Source organism: Ictidomys tridecemlineatus, chromosome 2 (assembly GCF_052094955.1).
Source record: "Ictidomys tridecemlineatus isolate mIctTri1 chromosome 2, mIctTri1.hap1, whole genome shotgun sequence".
Taxonomy (NCBI): domain Eukaryota; kingdom Metazoa; phylum Chordata; class Mammalia; order Rodentia; family Sciuridae; genus Ictidomys; species Ictidomys tridecemlineatus.
This window is the reverse complement of record NC_135478.1, coordinates 4,411,018-4,428,138: the sequence shown is the minus strand read 5'-3', so window position 1 is coordinate 4,428,138 and position 17,121 is coordinate 4,411,018. Positions and strand designations below refer to the sequence as shown.

The 17,121-nt window shown below is 37.0% G+C and overlaps 1 protein-coding gene across 1 annotated transcript in view; it reads left to right on the top strand.

Moving 5' to 3' along the window:
- The window catches only part of LOC144371740 (vomeronasal type-2 receptor 116-like), an 86,202-nt gene that overhangs the window by 22,136 nt on the left and 46,945 nt on the right, over nt 1-17,121 (top strand). The gene's annotated exons all lie outside the window — the stretch shown is intronic.

Sequence of the window (17,121 nt, the reverse complement as noted above, 5' to 3'; positions counted from 1 at the left end):
AAGCCATTCTAACTGGACTGAGAAGGTATCTTGTTGAGGTTTTTAAATGGCATTTCTATGATGATTAATGGTGTTGAACATCTTTATCATATGCATGTTGGTCATTTGTAAATCCTCTGTTGAGAAACATCCTTTCAGGTCATATGCCCATTTTTTTGGCCAACATTTCCCCACATCTTGGGAAAGACATTGAAACTCGGATGTAAGAGTCATTTAGAACTCAGTAAGCCACTACCAGTAAAGAACCTTCCACAACATTTGATAGTGTTATTTCCAAAAGTATAGGTATAAAAAGAATATTAAAGGATACAAAAGAGAAACTCCAGGTCACATTTATAGGCCAAGCCATCAGAAGAATAGAAGATGCCAGCAGAAACTCTAAAGGCTGGGAGGGCATGGAATGATGTATTTCATGTCCAGAAAGATAATATTGCCAACCAAGATGACTATGCCCAGCAAAGTCACCCTTCAGAATCGAGTTAGAAATGGACACTTTCTATGATAAACATAGAATAAGAAAATTCATGGCCACAAAATAGGCATTTGATAGATAGTTAAGGTAATCATACACCAGACAAGGGAGAAAAGAAGATGATCATGAGAGCATAGCAAATAAAAATGTCTCAGTGGAATAATAGGTACACAAATGAGAATTAGGAAAAAATCAAGCATATTCAATACAGAAAGGCATAAAATTTCTAAGATAAATGAGAGAGGAAAAAAACAGAAAGTTAAGACTACCAGAAGAAACCCCTCAATATGGCAAGGACAAGCAAGTGCTTTCAACATTAATTATGAATGGAAATGGTCTTGATTCTCAGATTAAGGATGCAGACTGGCTCAATGAACTAAAAACCAAACTTACCCACATGCTGCCTGCAAAAATCTTGGCTGACTGGTCATAAAATATAATAAACCTGAATGCAGCAGGTGTAGATTCACCTTTAACAAAACCAACATCAAACTAAAATCAGTGAAAAGAGACAAAATAAATGAATCAGGATAAAGTGAAAAATTCTCCAAGTGGATGTGACAATTTTAAATAATACAACAAACATTATCACACCAGTTTTGTAAAACTAACACTACCAGACATGAAGGGAGAGACTGGTCCTGATACAGAATCAGTGAGTAAATTCAGTAACATATACTTACCGAGAGAGAGATCATTCAGACAAAGCATGACAATTAATGAAACCCCAGAGTGCTAGATCAAATAGAGTTGACAGCCATCTACAGAATATTCCATTCAACAGCTACAGGATATACTATCTATGTATTGGCACATGGAACTTGTCCAAAAATAGATCACATATCAGGCCACAAATTAAGCCACGGTGAATTAAAAAATTGAAATAATTTATTTCATTTTATCAGGTCATAAAGGAATGAAAGAGAAATCAACAATAAGAAAAATTATAGAAATGATACAAACACATGGGGATTGACCAATCACTTTTTTTTCCTAAAAAACAAAAATAAACAAAAAACAGGTGTCAATGAAGAAATGAATGGGTAAATTTAAAAATTCCTCATATCGAATGGAAATAGGAAGACAAGATACCAAAACCTTAGGGATACAGTGAAATATATATTCCCTTATATACAGTAATATAAGGGAAGTTTACACCTATGAGTACTTAAATTCAAAATAGAAATCTCAAACGACTTAATGGTGTATCTTAAATTCCTCGGAAAAGAAGAACAAAATTGAAGTCAAAATCATAGGAGAAAAGATATAACAACAACAACAACAAAAAAAACAAGGCAAAAACACAGAGTCTAAAATAATCATGCAAAGGATCAATGAAACAAATATTTGAAAAGACAAACAAAATTGTCAGTCCCTTATCTAAAATAAGCAAAAGAAAGAGTAAATAAAGTTGGAGATAACAAGTAAAATTTTGTAGGAGATAATGTGGAGATTCGTAACAACATTAAGGACTATCTTGAAAACTATTTTAATAAATGGACAAATTTCAAGACACATTGTCCTATCAAAATGGAACCAAGAGTATATAAAAATTTAAGTATATCAATAAGAAACTTTGAGAATGAAGCAGTAATCAAAAGTATCTAAAGAAGAAGTCTAGAACTGGACAGATTCACTGATAAATCTTATAGAATTTTTAAGTACTATCATCAATGACCCTCAAACTGTTCCATAAAATAGAAATGGAAGAACCTCTCCAAATTTATTCTACAAGTCATTATTACTCTGTGATCAAGACTTGATAAAGACCACACACACACACACACACACACACACACACACACACACACACAAGTAAACTGTAGACTACTATCCTTGATGAACACAGATTCAATAATCCATAATAAAATACTTGCTTGCACATTGAATTCTGAAGCACATCACAAAGGCCATTCATCGTGATCATGGTGTTTGAATTCCAGGGATGCAAGGATGGTTCACCGTATGCAAATGCATATAGAGCACACACGTATAATCAAGCATAAATATCATATGATCATCTTAATGCAGAGAAAGACTGGTAAAATTCAGAACCATCATGATAAAAATCCCTCAACAACTTAGGTTGGAAGGATGACACCTTATCATAACCTATTGTCAATATCTGTCTGAAAGGAGAACACTGAGCTTTTCCCTATGAAATGAGGAACAAGATAAGGATATCTACTTTGATAACCCTTATATAAATATACTAATTGAAATTTTAACCAGAACAACTAGGGAAGAGATATAAATAAAAGGGATACAAATAGGAAAAATGGAATTCAAATCATTCCCATGTGAAGATTATATGATTCCATAGTTGGAAAACCCCACCAAAGACACTTCACTGCCTGACTCTAAAATACAACACAAAGATATAATAACCAAGGCAGCATGCTATTTCCATAAAACCAGGCATGCACATCCAAGCAAGAGAATAATGGCCCAGACACACCCCTTGCATTTATTGGGTTTTTCTCCTCATGAAGGTAAACAAAATGTACATTGGAGAAAGGACAGCTTTTTCAATGAGGGCTTGGGGAAACTGGATATTCACATGCAAAACATTGATACTTGACCCTTATTTCTCGCAAAATACAAAAGCAACTAAAAATGAATCAAATGCTGGAATAAAGTCCTGAAACTATTAGGAATCTATTAGAAGAAAATGCAAGGGAAACCTTTGAAGACTTGTACAGGCAGTGCTTTGAAAATTATCCCTAAATTAGAGTAAACAAAAGCAAAATTAGACAAGTTGGATTACATTAAGCTACAAAACTTCTGCACAGGAAAGGAAGCAACCACAGAGAGAAGTTAACCTACAGTATGAGAATGAATAGTATGCAAATTAGCCACATGACAAAGGACTAATGAGAATGTAGAATGAACTTACAAAACTCAACAACAATAACAAACAAATCATTTAAAAAGGGCAAATGATGTGAGGTGGCATTTGTCAAAATTAAAAAATTCAAATGTCAAAAATTTATGAAAAATGCTCAATTTCTTCTTGTGTCTAGGCAAAGCAAATCAAAACCAAAGAGAAATGTTGTCTCACCCTATTTAATGGTCGGTGAGGTTGGGGAGGAAAGGGAACTCATATTGTGTTGGTGCGAGTGTATATTACTAGAGTCACTATTAGGAAGTGTCAGAGGTTCCTGACAAAAGCTAAAAATAGATCTACCATACAATCCACTTTTCCCACTTTGGGGTATATTCCAAAGGAAATGGCATCAGCCTACCAAAGATACTCCTGCAAGCCAAAGTATGGAATCAGTTTACACACCCATGAATGGATGACTGCATAGAGACCATGTGTGTGTTCACACAATGGTTATGAGCCATAGAATGGTATCCTAACATTTGCAGCAAACTGTATGGAATTGGAGGACATTACACAAAGTAAGGTGGACACAGAAAGACCAATGGAGCCTGTTGCCTCTCATATATCCATGTGAAAGTGTCAGTATGAATCTATAATAGTGATTTCTAGAGGCTCTGAAGGGTAGGGAGTAGGAGGAAGAGAGGGAGATTGGACATGGGCTTCCAATGCAGGGTGGAGGAAGAATATGTTCTGGTGTTCTGCAGCACAGTGGGGTGGCAAGAGTTCACAGTAACCTATTTTATGTTTCATGAACACTAGGAGAGGTGTTTGAATGCTGCAAAAAAAGTAATGATAAGGAGAGGGAAAGTGTAAGCACTCCAATTTGATCAGCACATATAAAATACATGTTTTGAATTATCACACTACCTTATAAAGGCATACAATTAGTGCATGTTAATAAGAACTACTGTTAATAAAATTGTAGTTGAAAATGTTTAATACCCTGATTTGACCATTACAAAATACATTGATAAATCCAGTTATCCCACTGTAATCCATTAAAATGTATAATAATTAATATTTAATAAATTAAAAATATTCTGTAAGAGGCTTTTATGGCTATGGCAAGTTTACTTCAGAGGTTTCTGAAAATATAAAATCTTCAGAAAATTAGTGAAAGTCATTCAGATTGACAAAGGGAGAGTGTGACTCTGTAGAAATGATGACTACGTGTTCCGATTGGCTTCAGTATTTTAAGCAGAGTGTTAATTGCACCAGGATATGTGGGTACATCATGTAAAATAAAGTTGAAAATCAAAACAAATGAATTCACTTACTTAAAATTGGTGAGAGGAAACCTGTAAATTTAAAAGTACTATGTATAACTGCATTGTAGTAATAAAAACATTAAGATGATTTTCATATGTTTATTTTTGGGGCAAAATCAACTCCAAAGCCTCTAAATAACTTGTGAGGATAAATAAAATAAAAACAGTGTTTCAAATTAAAATATTGCACAGCAGATATACATTCCAAACAATGAAAGACTAAGATAAAGATTATTAGATTTTACCCAACCTAAAACTTTATGCTCTGTTCCCCTTGAACATGGCTTGTAACAAAATCTTGAAAACAAGCCACTGCATGACCATGTATTTTTAGGATACTGCCAATGAAAATTTCTGTCCCATAACATGTAAGATGTCCTTAAAAAAATAAAGGGCCTACAGCAAAAGAGCAAAATGTTAAAATGCAAGGTAGCAAAAATATATTCTATCAATTCAACTCTTTGTATGAGAAATGTAATGGTAACCAGTGGGAAAACATTTCTCACGTCAGATCAGACCGTATTGTACAGGAAATATGAAGGAAACAGTCCTTTGATTGATGGCTTGTGAAAGTATCCTTGGGTCTGGTTCTGGAGAGTCATTGTCAGGAGGCATAAAAAGACTTTGATATGCATGTAGCCTTGAGTCCCGCCACTGTAATTCTAGGAATTAATTTGTGTTAATCAGAGAGCAACATGTATGGACTGTGTTCTACCACCTATCAATAACCTGTTTACCATCTTCCTAATTATGCTAACTTGAAAGTGAAAGCCTATTAGAAAACTAGGACCATGTGAGAGTTAGTGTGTGGGCAAAATTATACCAGTCCCATGGATTATGGTATTCTCTATGTGTAAGATAATACATGGAAGACACGCATACAGAGGTACTTATGGCATTTGTTATGTAAGGAAATAGAGGAATAGAGACAGCAGGTGGTTTAAACATGCCGTTGTTTTGTATCCAACAACATGAAGACTTATCAAAGCTATGAAGTAACTAAGGACTCTGAAGGAGATATGCCTTCCCATCCTCTAATAAAAAGTTAAAACTGTATTTTGCAAATGTATTACATAAAGGCAAACATCTTTCTTATATATTTGCACATTTTCCTTGCTGTAAAGTATTTTGGTTTCTACTTCCAATTTTATAAGAAATTAAGGCATTCTGATCAGCCCCTAACATCCTGTGCCCAGTGGACAAGTGAGCTGGGACATGAAGGTCATATGGTGGCAGGGATGATCCTTCAGACACAGGCAGGTTTTCAGGCTCAGGTCTGAGAGAGCCACCTGCTAAAGCTCACTAGACTCTGAGCTACTGAGAGTGGAGAGCAGGGAACAAGAGCAAGGTGGCCTCACCTCGTCTCCTAGGGAGAGAGACTAAGTCTCCCTCTAGCCTCCAGGAGCCAGGCTCCAGGGAGATATATCTAATTGTTTTCTTTTTCCCAGACATAGATTTGTTCCCTGAGTATACCTGACTCTCCATAAACTTTTTTTTTAAAGGGGGCTTCACAATTTGATCTGCTGGGTGGTCCTTACAAAGTCCATGTTAAACGAATCTGCTAAGATGTCCTTACTATCTGGTGAAATTTGGTATACAAGCAGTTCCTCATCCTTCTCTGCCCCTGAGGTGAGATCTGATCACCTTGATCTGCCTTTTGGAAGAACTCTGCAAGGAAAGTTTAAGCAGAACCCCCCTTACCCCGATGATTCCTCTTAGTCATTTTCATCCAGGGACTCACCCTGATTGCCATGTCCATGCCATGTGCAGAAGTAGGTCCAATTCCTCTCTCCAATGCAAACCTCAGTGCAGTGGTCCCTATATGTCTTCATGGAGTAACAATCTACCTACTGTCTTTAACATGTACCACACACGACTTCATATTTTAGTAAGTCTCAGGACATTAGGACCAGAATTCCCTGAGAGCCATCCCCATATAGCTTGCAGATCTGACATGACATAAAAAACGTAAGTGGTAAATATCAGAATCAAAGTGTTTACAAAAATACATCAGTAAAAGTGTACAAATGCCCCTTAGAAAGTTAGGAAAAGAAAAAATCTTGATGAACATGGGGAAACTGTCAGAGAATAGAAAATATAGCAGACAAACATGTTGATGTGAAAATATAAGATAGGTGTGGGCATCTTCTACAGCAGGGAGGAGAGCCCAATTCCTAACTGCCATATCTGCCGAGAAATGTGGACAGTCTCCAAAGGCAATACCTGTCACTCCAGCATCACTCTTTTCAGTGACATCCATTCTTCTCACAGGCGCACACAATAACTGCTAGAATTTCCTGAATTTCTGTCTCAGGTATTGACTAATTAAAGGGTTGGCTGACCTGATATTGATAGTTTCCAAAACCTGAGGCTTGGTAAATATACAAGTGAAACAGATCAAATGGGAATGCATAAAAGTATCAGATGACTGATCTCTTATTCCTGGGCTGACTTGCTACTCCAGGAGGCATGGAGCATCCCCTGGCTTGAAATAATGACCTGTAGTTTATTTGAAAGAGTATGTGAATGTCAATGGTTAGAATTGTGTTCAAGCAAATAGCAGTGGCTTCTCTGCAGGGATTTTAGGCATTATATATGTGACAAAAGAAACATTGCTAGCCTTTCTGGGAAGGATGCTTTGTGGTACTTCCTAGTCAAGACCACAAGCCAGTGGCTTGGAGGACATTTTTATGGAAAACCTCTTGATCTCATGGAATGACAGCCCAGCTTGGATAGGGGTGTTGAGTTGAGCCCTAAATAGGGAAGATAATAGGAAGAGAAGCAGAATACTCTCTTCCACATTGAAGGAAGAAAAATTCTCAACAGGAAGTCACAAAATAAACAAGAGACAGTTCTGGGTAGATGGGACAGGAGACAAGGAATGCTGATTCACCTTTGTCCTAGTATTATCATCCTCATAACCCAGAAAATGAAGAAATGAAAAAGGTGCTTACTGAATGCTAGAAGACATGAGGTCCAGATCATCGCTTCCTTAGCTTAGAAAGACAGTATAAAGGGGGAAATGTGCGGTGATCACCCTATCTCCATCCTTGTACATACTGGCTTTCCTTATGACCAGGCATGTGGAGTTGTCGGGAGCAAACCTGGAGAGGAAGCTGTAGGATCAGCAAGATAATAATCCAAGGGAGCATCGCAGACATGTCTTCAAGGCTCTAACTCTGGGTGTAGGTGGAACCTGCATTGTCAGGCAGGTTCATACATATGCTGTGTGTGTGTGTGTGTGTGTGTGTGTGTGTGTGTGTGTGTGTTGATGGAGAGGTCTCTAACCCCCCTAACTTTTTTCAGCTCAGCTTCCTACATTCCCTTGAGGGAGTCTGAAACTCTTTCTGCCTAGGGCTCTGCATCTGAGGTCTTATAATCAGGTTGAAAACACAAGTTGAAAACATGTTTGAGGATCGTCCTCTCCATCCCCAGGTGACATGATTTCACTCAGGAACAGAGATAGCAAAGCCCCAGGGATGACCCTCCCTTGAGCATATTTGGTCCCAAGCCTGTGTCAAGAAACTGTTTACATGAAAGCTATTTGGGATGAGGGACATCAGAGGATGCATTTCAGGTGTACAGTGAAAGTCTCAGAGGGGCCTGTGCCCATCAGGTCCCAGCTAACATCTTAGGCGCAGCAGTGATCCCTTTCTAAGTTAGAGAGATTCTGCCTCACACACCAAGGTCCAGAATCTTCCTTGCATGACTCGTACAGGTCTGCATACAAATTTCATGTACAGAGGCCCCACAAACACATGTGGTTCCTATGGTTTGTGGCAGCATATGACCATGCTTAATTTAGAAACCCTAAATCAGCAACACAGAGTCCATGCAGAATCCAGTTGCATATTTCTGTTCTGACCTTTGACCTTCTTTGCTCCTGTTCTCTTCTTTATGCATGCTACACCTTGGATCAAAATATTGTCATAACCTGCCTCTACATCCACAGCATTGGGGTTTCCCAATACTTATGCTTTTATGTGAATAGGGGGCTATGTGGGAAGACCTTGTATTTGCCCCTAAAACAGAAGACAATAAAGATGATAAAGCATTTTTATTTTTTTCTATCTCCCCAAATACTGAGGTCATCCACAGATGTCCTAGTGTTATTCGTCCCCTTATCCCAGCAAAGGAAGAAATGGAAAAGGTACAAAGTTACAGGTTGCAGACTTCTCTGGCCCTGCAGCACATGAGAATTTCAAGGCAGTGAAGCTATTCTGTATGACACAATTATAGTAGATGCCATGTTATACTTTTGCCAGAACCCACACAACATATAACAGAAAAAATTGGAATCAGAATATAAATTACAGACTTGACTTAGTAAGGAGGTACTGATACTGACCCATCAATTATGGTGTGTAGAACACTGATATAAGATGTAAATAAAAGTAGAAAAGAGAAGGTGGGCAGGTGTTGGGTGCCTGGTATCTATCTGTGCTTCCACCTAATTTCCTGTGATCCTTATATAGTTCTGAAAATATTGTTTAACAGCCAAGAAAATCACACTTTCTAACCAGGTAGCTTCTAGTCACATGCTACTAGGGAACATTTGAAATGTAGTTAGCCTAAATAAAAAAGTGCTATGAGTATAAAAGAGAGAATTAGAGTCAATATTTTCTCTGAAATATACTTCCATTATATTTTTAAAGTAAGCTGCATATTATAATGCTAAAACTTGGGCACTATGTTGGTAGAATATACATGAATCAATGTTTTCAGATCCTACATGAGTGAGATCCATGATGTCTGTCTGGGTGGCTCACTGTGCATAGCATGATGTCTTCTGGCTCAACTCATTTTGATAAAAATGATAGGATTTCACCATTTCTTATGTCTGTATAGAGCTTGCTGAGTATAAAGACCATATTTTCTTCATTTATTGGATGAATGTTGATCATTTAGGTTGATGCCCAATCTTGACTATTATGATTAGTGTTGCAATAATTCTGAGTATGAAGATACATCTTTGACACACTAATTTCCTTTCCTTTGGAAATACTCCAGTAATAGGATTGCTTTGTTGTATAATAATTTTATTTTCAGAGTTTTGAAAAAATGCTTTAATGGTTTCCATAATGGCTATTCTAATTTACATTCACATGGTTAAACTTTCATGACTATAAGTATGGCCTTCATTTTTAGATATGACATTAAAAGGAAAAGCAATAAAGGAAGAATTTGATATGTTGGAATACATCAAAATTAATCACTGTTTTAGTATCAAATGATAGTTCCACCATGGTGGAAATATAACCTACTGAAGTGTAGAAAATGTTTGCAAATTACTTCAGAAGATCTAGTACCTAAAATATATGAAAAATCAATAAGGAAGAAAAACTTAAAACTAGACAAAGATTATTATTTTTTCTTTCTTTTTTATGCTTTTTTAATATTTATTTTTTAGTTTTCAGTGGACACAACATCTTTGTTTGTATGTGGTGCTGAGGATCGAACCCAGGCTGCACACATGCAAGCAAGCATGCTACCGCTTGAGCCACATCCCAGCCCAGACAAAGATTATGAATAGACAGTTCTCCAAAGAAAATATTCCTGAGTCTGAAAAGCAAACATCAAAGAAATTAAGGAAATGCAAATGAAAAGCACCATGGGATAACACCTCATGCACATGTGGATGTCTCCAGTACTGTAACATGAAAACAAGTGCCAGAGGGGATATGGAGACATTCGAGTCCTCATATATTGCCAGCATGATGTAAACCAATGCAACCACTTTGGAAAACCATTTGGTGCAACCTCAAAGTTTGAACATGGAAATACCATGTCTGAGCTTTTTGACTCCCATATGTATGTGTTGAAGAAACAAACTTGGACCCAAACAAATCCCTGTTCATGAGTCCTCAGGGCACCAAAATCCCAAATCCCAAAGGCCAAAGGTGAGCACAGTATGAATGTCTTTCTTCAGATGCATGGGGAGCAGGGTATGATACTTGGAATGGAATGCTCTTCATGCACAGAAGGCAATGGAGGATACCTGCTATAACCTGGATACACTGGAAAATTCAATGTTAACTGAGAGAAGTAAGATACAAGAGGTCAAGTATTGTATGATTTTATTTCAGCAGGAGGAGTTTGGGGATATAGCTCAGTTGGTAGATTGTTTCCCTCATATGCACAGGGCCCTGGGTTCAATGCCTAGCACCACATACACACAGACATAAATTAACCCATTTCAGCAGGAGGTCAGGAGGATTTGCAAGTGCCTGCTTAATAGGGAAGCATTTGACTTACCAGGTCATGAAGGTGTTGAGAGCTGGGCAGAGATGACCATTGCACATTTGTGAATCTAGTTCACAGAATGTGGACATGCATGTATTAATGTCACTGATTTGTTCCCTTTAAAATAGTTCAGATTTGTGAAACAAATTTCACCTAAATAAAAGAGTCATTTTCAAGAATCAAATTGGAAAATTAAGTTTTAATCCAAGCCAAACTCCCCAAACAGGAAATCATTTGAACAGGCATTATTTCAGAATCAACTCTGTATTCACACAAATTATGCACAATCAAGAAAGCATTTAAGCCTAGGTCCAGGTCAGGCCCAGGACCACCTGACCAACCAGCAGACCCACTCCAGATCCCAGGGTCCAGCTTAGGACCACCCCCACTGACCTGCACAGGAGCTCAGGCCTAGGTCAAGCCCAGCACAGTCCCCATTGATGCACCCTGGGGTCCAGGCCCAGGTCAGGCTCAGTACTGTCCCCGCTGACCTGTGTGAGAGTCCATGCCCAGGACTGCCCCGGACAGAGCAGAGGAGCAGGTGGGGCTCCCCATTTACCAATGTGTTGCTCCCTCAGACTACCTCCATCTTGGGACACAGCAGCCATTGCCATAGCCCTACCCACATAGTAGCCTCCACATTGAGACAACAGACAGGGCCTGAAGGCAGCTGCCTGCTGCAGCAGGTCAGGCCAAAGCACTGCATCTCTGAACAGGCAACCCAAAGCCATTGTAAGGCCCACCCTCCAGCCCCATCTCTGAAAGTGATTGTATCCTTCTTGGGACACCCCCACTGCTAGCTTGAGTTACCTCCACTATTGCTGCCACCACCTTTAGTTGCAGTAGCATCCATCTTGGGACACTGGCCAGGACTGGAAACCCAACACAAAGGTGAGGTACAGGTAATCTGCAGGGGCACAAACTGCAATACCTCAGATCTGCACTGCAAGAAAGAAGACACATAGACAACACGAAAAAACAAGGGAAGAAAGTGCCCAAAATGAACCAAAATACTACAATAATAGAATCCATTGACAGTACAAATGATGAAATATCAGAGAAAGAGTTCAGGATGTACATAATTAAAATTATCTGCAAATTAAAGAATGACATAAGAGCAAATAGAGGAAAAATTGATCACTCAAAAAAAGAGATAAGAGAGCAAATACAGGCAACATTGAAGACACACACCAACAAAGAGATAAGGGAGCAAATTCAGGTAGCAAAAGATTACCTCAGGAAAGAAATAGAAATTCTGAAAAAACAACTAATCAGAAATCCTTGAAATGAAGGAAACAATAAACCAAATAAAAAATTCAATAGAAAGCATCACCAACAGACTAGGTCACTTGGAAGACAGAACATCTTGAAAATAGTTGACCACACAGTGAAGATGGTAAGAAACCGTGAACAGAATATCCAAGAATTATGGGATAGCATCAAAAGACCAAATATAAGATTTATTGGGTTAGAGAAAGTCACAGAGACTCAAATCAAAGGAATGCACAATCTCATCGATGAAATAATACCAGAAAATTTCCCAAACATGAAGAATGAATTGGAAAATCAAGTACAAGAAGCTTACAGGACACCAAAGGTACAAAATTACAACAGATCTACACCAAGGCACATTATGATGAAAATGTCTAGCATACAGAATAAGGATAGAATCTTAAAGGCTGCAAGAGAGAGGAATCAGATCATATATAGGGGATAGGTGGAGACCAATTCATATCTCAGCAGATTTTTCAACCCAGATCCTCAAAGCCAGGAGATCCTGGAACAACATACCAAGCTCTAAAAGTAAATGGATGCCAACCAAGAATCTTAGGTCCAGCAAAATTAAGCTTCAAATTTGATGATGAAATCAAAACCTTTCATGATAAGTGAAAGTTGAAAGAATTTTCAGCAAGAAAGCCTGCACTACAGAACATTATCATCAAAATATTCCAGGAGGAAATGAAAAACAACAATGAAAATCAGCAAAAGAATGAACTACACTAAAGGAAAGGCCAATTAAAGGAGAAACCAAGTCAAGTTTAAAAACCAAAATATATATATTTCAATAATAACTTGAATGTGAATGGCTTAAACTCATCAATTAAAAGATACAGACTGATAGATTGGATTTAAAAAAAGACCCAACAATATGCTGACTTCAAGGTACTCATCTCACTGGAAAAGACATCCACAGACTAAAGGTGAAAGGGTGGAAAAAAATGTACCACTCACATGGACCATATAAACAAGCAAGGGTTTCCATCCTCATATCAGATAAAGTGGACTTCAAACCAAAGCTAGGGAAAAGGGATAAAGAAGGACATTTCATACTGCTTATGGGATTCATACATCAACAAGGCATAACAATCATAAATATCTATGTCCCAAACAATGGGGCATCTATGTATGTCAAACAAACCCTTTTCAACTACAAGAACCAAATAGTCAACAACACAATAATACTGGGTGACTTTAATACATCTTTCTCACCACTGGATAGATTTTCCAAATAAAAACTAAACAAAGAAACTATGGAACTCAATAAAACAATCAATAATTTAGACTTAACAAACATATATAGAATATTCCATCCATCAATAAGTGAATACACTTTTTTCTCAGCAGCCCATAAATCCTTCTCTAAAATAGACCATATGTTATGCCACAAAGAAAGTCTTAGCAAATATAAAAAACAGAGATACTACCCTGAATTCTATCTATCCATATCAGATAGTGGAATGGAATTAGAAATCAATGATAAAATAAAAATAGAACATACTTCAGCATCTAGAGACTAAAGATATGCTATTGAATGATGCATGGATAACAGAAGACAACAAGGAGGAGATAAAAAAAAATATTGGAGGTAAAGGAGAAATCTGATACAATGTAAGAGGCAGTGTTAAGAGGAAAGTTCATTTCTTTAAGCTCATTTATTAAAAGAATAAAAAGTCAACAAATAAATAACCTGACATTACATCTCAAATCCCTAGAAAAAGAACAAACCAACACCAAAAATATTAGAAGACAGAAAATAATTAAAAACAGGGCAGAAATACAGTGAAATTGAAACAAAAGAAACAATTCAAAATATTGACAAAACAAAAAGTTGGTCTTTGAAAAAAACAAAATTGACAAACCCTTAGCTACCCTAACGAAAAGAAGGAGAGAGAAAACTCAAATTAGAAAAAATCATGATGAAAAAGGAAACAACCCAAAAGATAATATTGAAATACAGAAGAAAATCAGAAACTATTTTGAAAATTTATACTCCAGTAAAATAGAAAACCTCAAAGACACCAACAAATTTCTAGGGGCATATGATCAATCCAAACTGAGTCAAGAGGACATGCACAATTTAAACGGAACATAAGGAAATAGAAGACACTATCAAAAGCATACCAACCAAGAGAAGCCTGGGACCAGATGGATTCACAGCTGAGTTCTATAGGACCTCAAAGAAGAATTAATACCCCTGCTTCTTGAATTATTCCATGAAAGAGAAAAGGCAGAAACCCTACCAAACTCATTCTATGAAGCTAGTATCATCTGGATATCAAAACCAGGCAGAGACACATTAGGAAAGAAAATTTCAAACCAATATCCCTCATGAATATAGATGCAAAAAAATCTCAATAAAATTCTGGCAAATTGCATATAGAAACATATTTAAAAAATAGTGCACCATTATCAAGTGGGATTCATTCCAAGGATGCAAAGTTGGTTTAACATACATCAATAGACTTAAAGATAAGAATCATATGATTATATCAGTTGATTCAGAGAAAGCATTTGACAAAGTACAGCACCCTTTCATGTTCAAAACATTAGAAAAACTAGGGATAGTAGGAACATATCTCAACATTGTAAAAGCTGTCTATGCTAGACTCAAGGCCAACATCATTCTAAATGGAGAAAAATTGGAAGCATTCCTCTAAAAACTGGAACAAGACAGGGATGTCCTCTTTCACCACTTCTATTCAAAATAGTTCTTGAAACTCTAGCCAGAGCAATAAGACAGATGAAAGAAATTAAAGGGGTACAAATAGGAAAAGAAGAACTCAAACTATCATTTTCTGACAACATGAGTGTATACTTAGAGGATCCAAAAACTTCACCAGAAAACATCAAGAATTAGTGAATTCAACAAAGTAGCAGGATATAGAATCAATACCCATAAATCAAATGCATTTCTACTAATTAGTGATGAAACCTCTGAAAGAGAAATTAGGAAAAATACCCCATTCACAATAGCCTCAAAAAAAATACTTGGTAATCAATTTAACAAAAGAGGTGAAAGACCTTTACAATGAAACTATAGAACACTTAAGAAGGAAATATAAGAAGACCTTAGAAGATGGAAAGATCTCCTATATTCTTGGACAGGCAGAATTAATATGTCAAAACGGTGATACTACCCAAAGTGCTTTATAGATTCAATGCAATTCGAATTCCAATGTCATTCCTTATAGTAATGAAATTCACTTGGAAAAATAAAAGCCCCAGAATAGGCAAAGCAATCCTTAGCAAGAAGAGTGAAGCAAGAGGCATCACAATAGCAGAACTTAAACAATACTACAAAGCTATAGTAACAAAACTGGTATGGTATTGGCACCAAAATAGACTTGTAGACCAGTGGTACAGAATAGAGGACACAGAGACAAACCCACATAAGTACAGTTAGCTTATACTAGACAAATGTGTCAAAAACATATATTGGAGAAAAGATAGCCTTTTCAACAAATGGTGCTAGGAAAACTGGAAATCTATATGAAGCAAAATGAAAATAAACTCCCAATTCTCATCATAAACAAAACTCAATTCAAAGTGAATCAAGGACCTAGGAATTAGACCAGAGACCCTTCGCTTAATAGAGGAAAAAGTAGGCCCAAATCTTCATCACGTCAAGTTAGGTCCCAACTTCCTTAACAAGACTTCTAAAGTGCAAGAAATAAAGTAAAGAATCAATAGGTGGGATGGATTCAAATTAATAAGCTTCTTCTCAGCAAAGAAAACAATGTGGTGAAAAGAGATCCTACATTTAGGGAGCAAATTTTTGCCACACACACGTCAAAGTACTAATCTCCAGGATATATAAAGAATTTAAAAAACAATGTCCCCCCCCCCCGCAAAAAAAACCCCATCTAATCAATAAATGGGCTAAGGAGCTGAACAGACACTTCTCAGAACAAGATACACAATCAGCAAACATGTAAAAATGTTGAATGTCTCTAGTAATTAGAGGAATGCAAATCAAAACTACTCTAAGATTTCATCTCACTCCAGTCATAACGGCAGTTATCAAGAATATCAACAAAAAAGTGTTGACAAGGTTGTGGGAGAAAAGGCACACTCATACATTGCTGGTGGGACTACAAATTGGTGCAACCCATCTGGAAAGCAATATGGAGGTTCCAAAGAAAACTGGGAATGTAACCACTGTTTGACCCAGCTATCCCAGTCCTCAGTCTATACCCGAAGGACTTAATCACCACTCTATAGTAATGCAGCCACATCAATGTTCATAGCAGCTCAATTCACAATAGCTAAACTAGAAGCAAGCTAGAGGCCCATTGATAGATGAATGAATGAAGAAACTGTGGTATATATACATAATGGGATTTTACTCAGCATTGAAAGAGAATAAAATTATGGCGCTGACAGGTAAGTGGATGGAGTTGGAGAATATCATGCTAAGTGAAGTAAGCTAATCCCCCAAAACCAAAGGCTGAATGTTTTCTCTGATAAGTAGATGATGATCCATAATGAGGGGGGCATGGGAAAAATGGAGGAGTGTTGATTGGGCAAAGGTAATGAGTGGGGGATGTGGGCAAGAAAGATGGTGGAATGAGATGGACATCATTATCCTAGGTACATGTGTGACTGTATATATGGTGCAACGCTACATCGAGTACAGAGAAATGAAAAGTTGTGCTGCAACTGTGTACAATGAATCAAAATGCATTCTGCTGTCACATATACCTAATTAGAATAAATAAATTACATTTATATAATAAAGAAAACATTTCAATTACTGGACAGTAGAGGTTTAATAAGAGGTATATCTATAAATATTAGTTTATCTATGTAAAAACAATGTGCTTGGCTAATTGAATTTTATTTAGGTAAAATATCTTAAGGAATTTATGAAGCAAACAATAAAATACCTAGTGCATAAGAGAGAAAAACAGAAAATGAAGCAAGCATAATGTGTTATTTTATCAAAATATAAATATGTAAAGTGTCTGCCA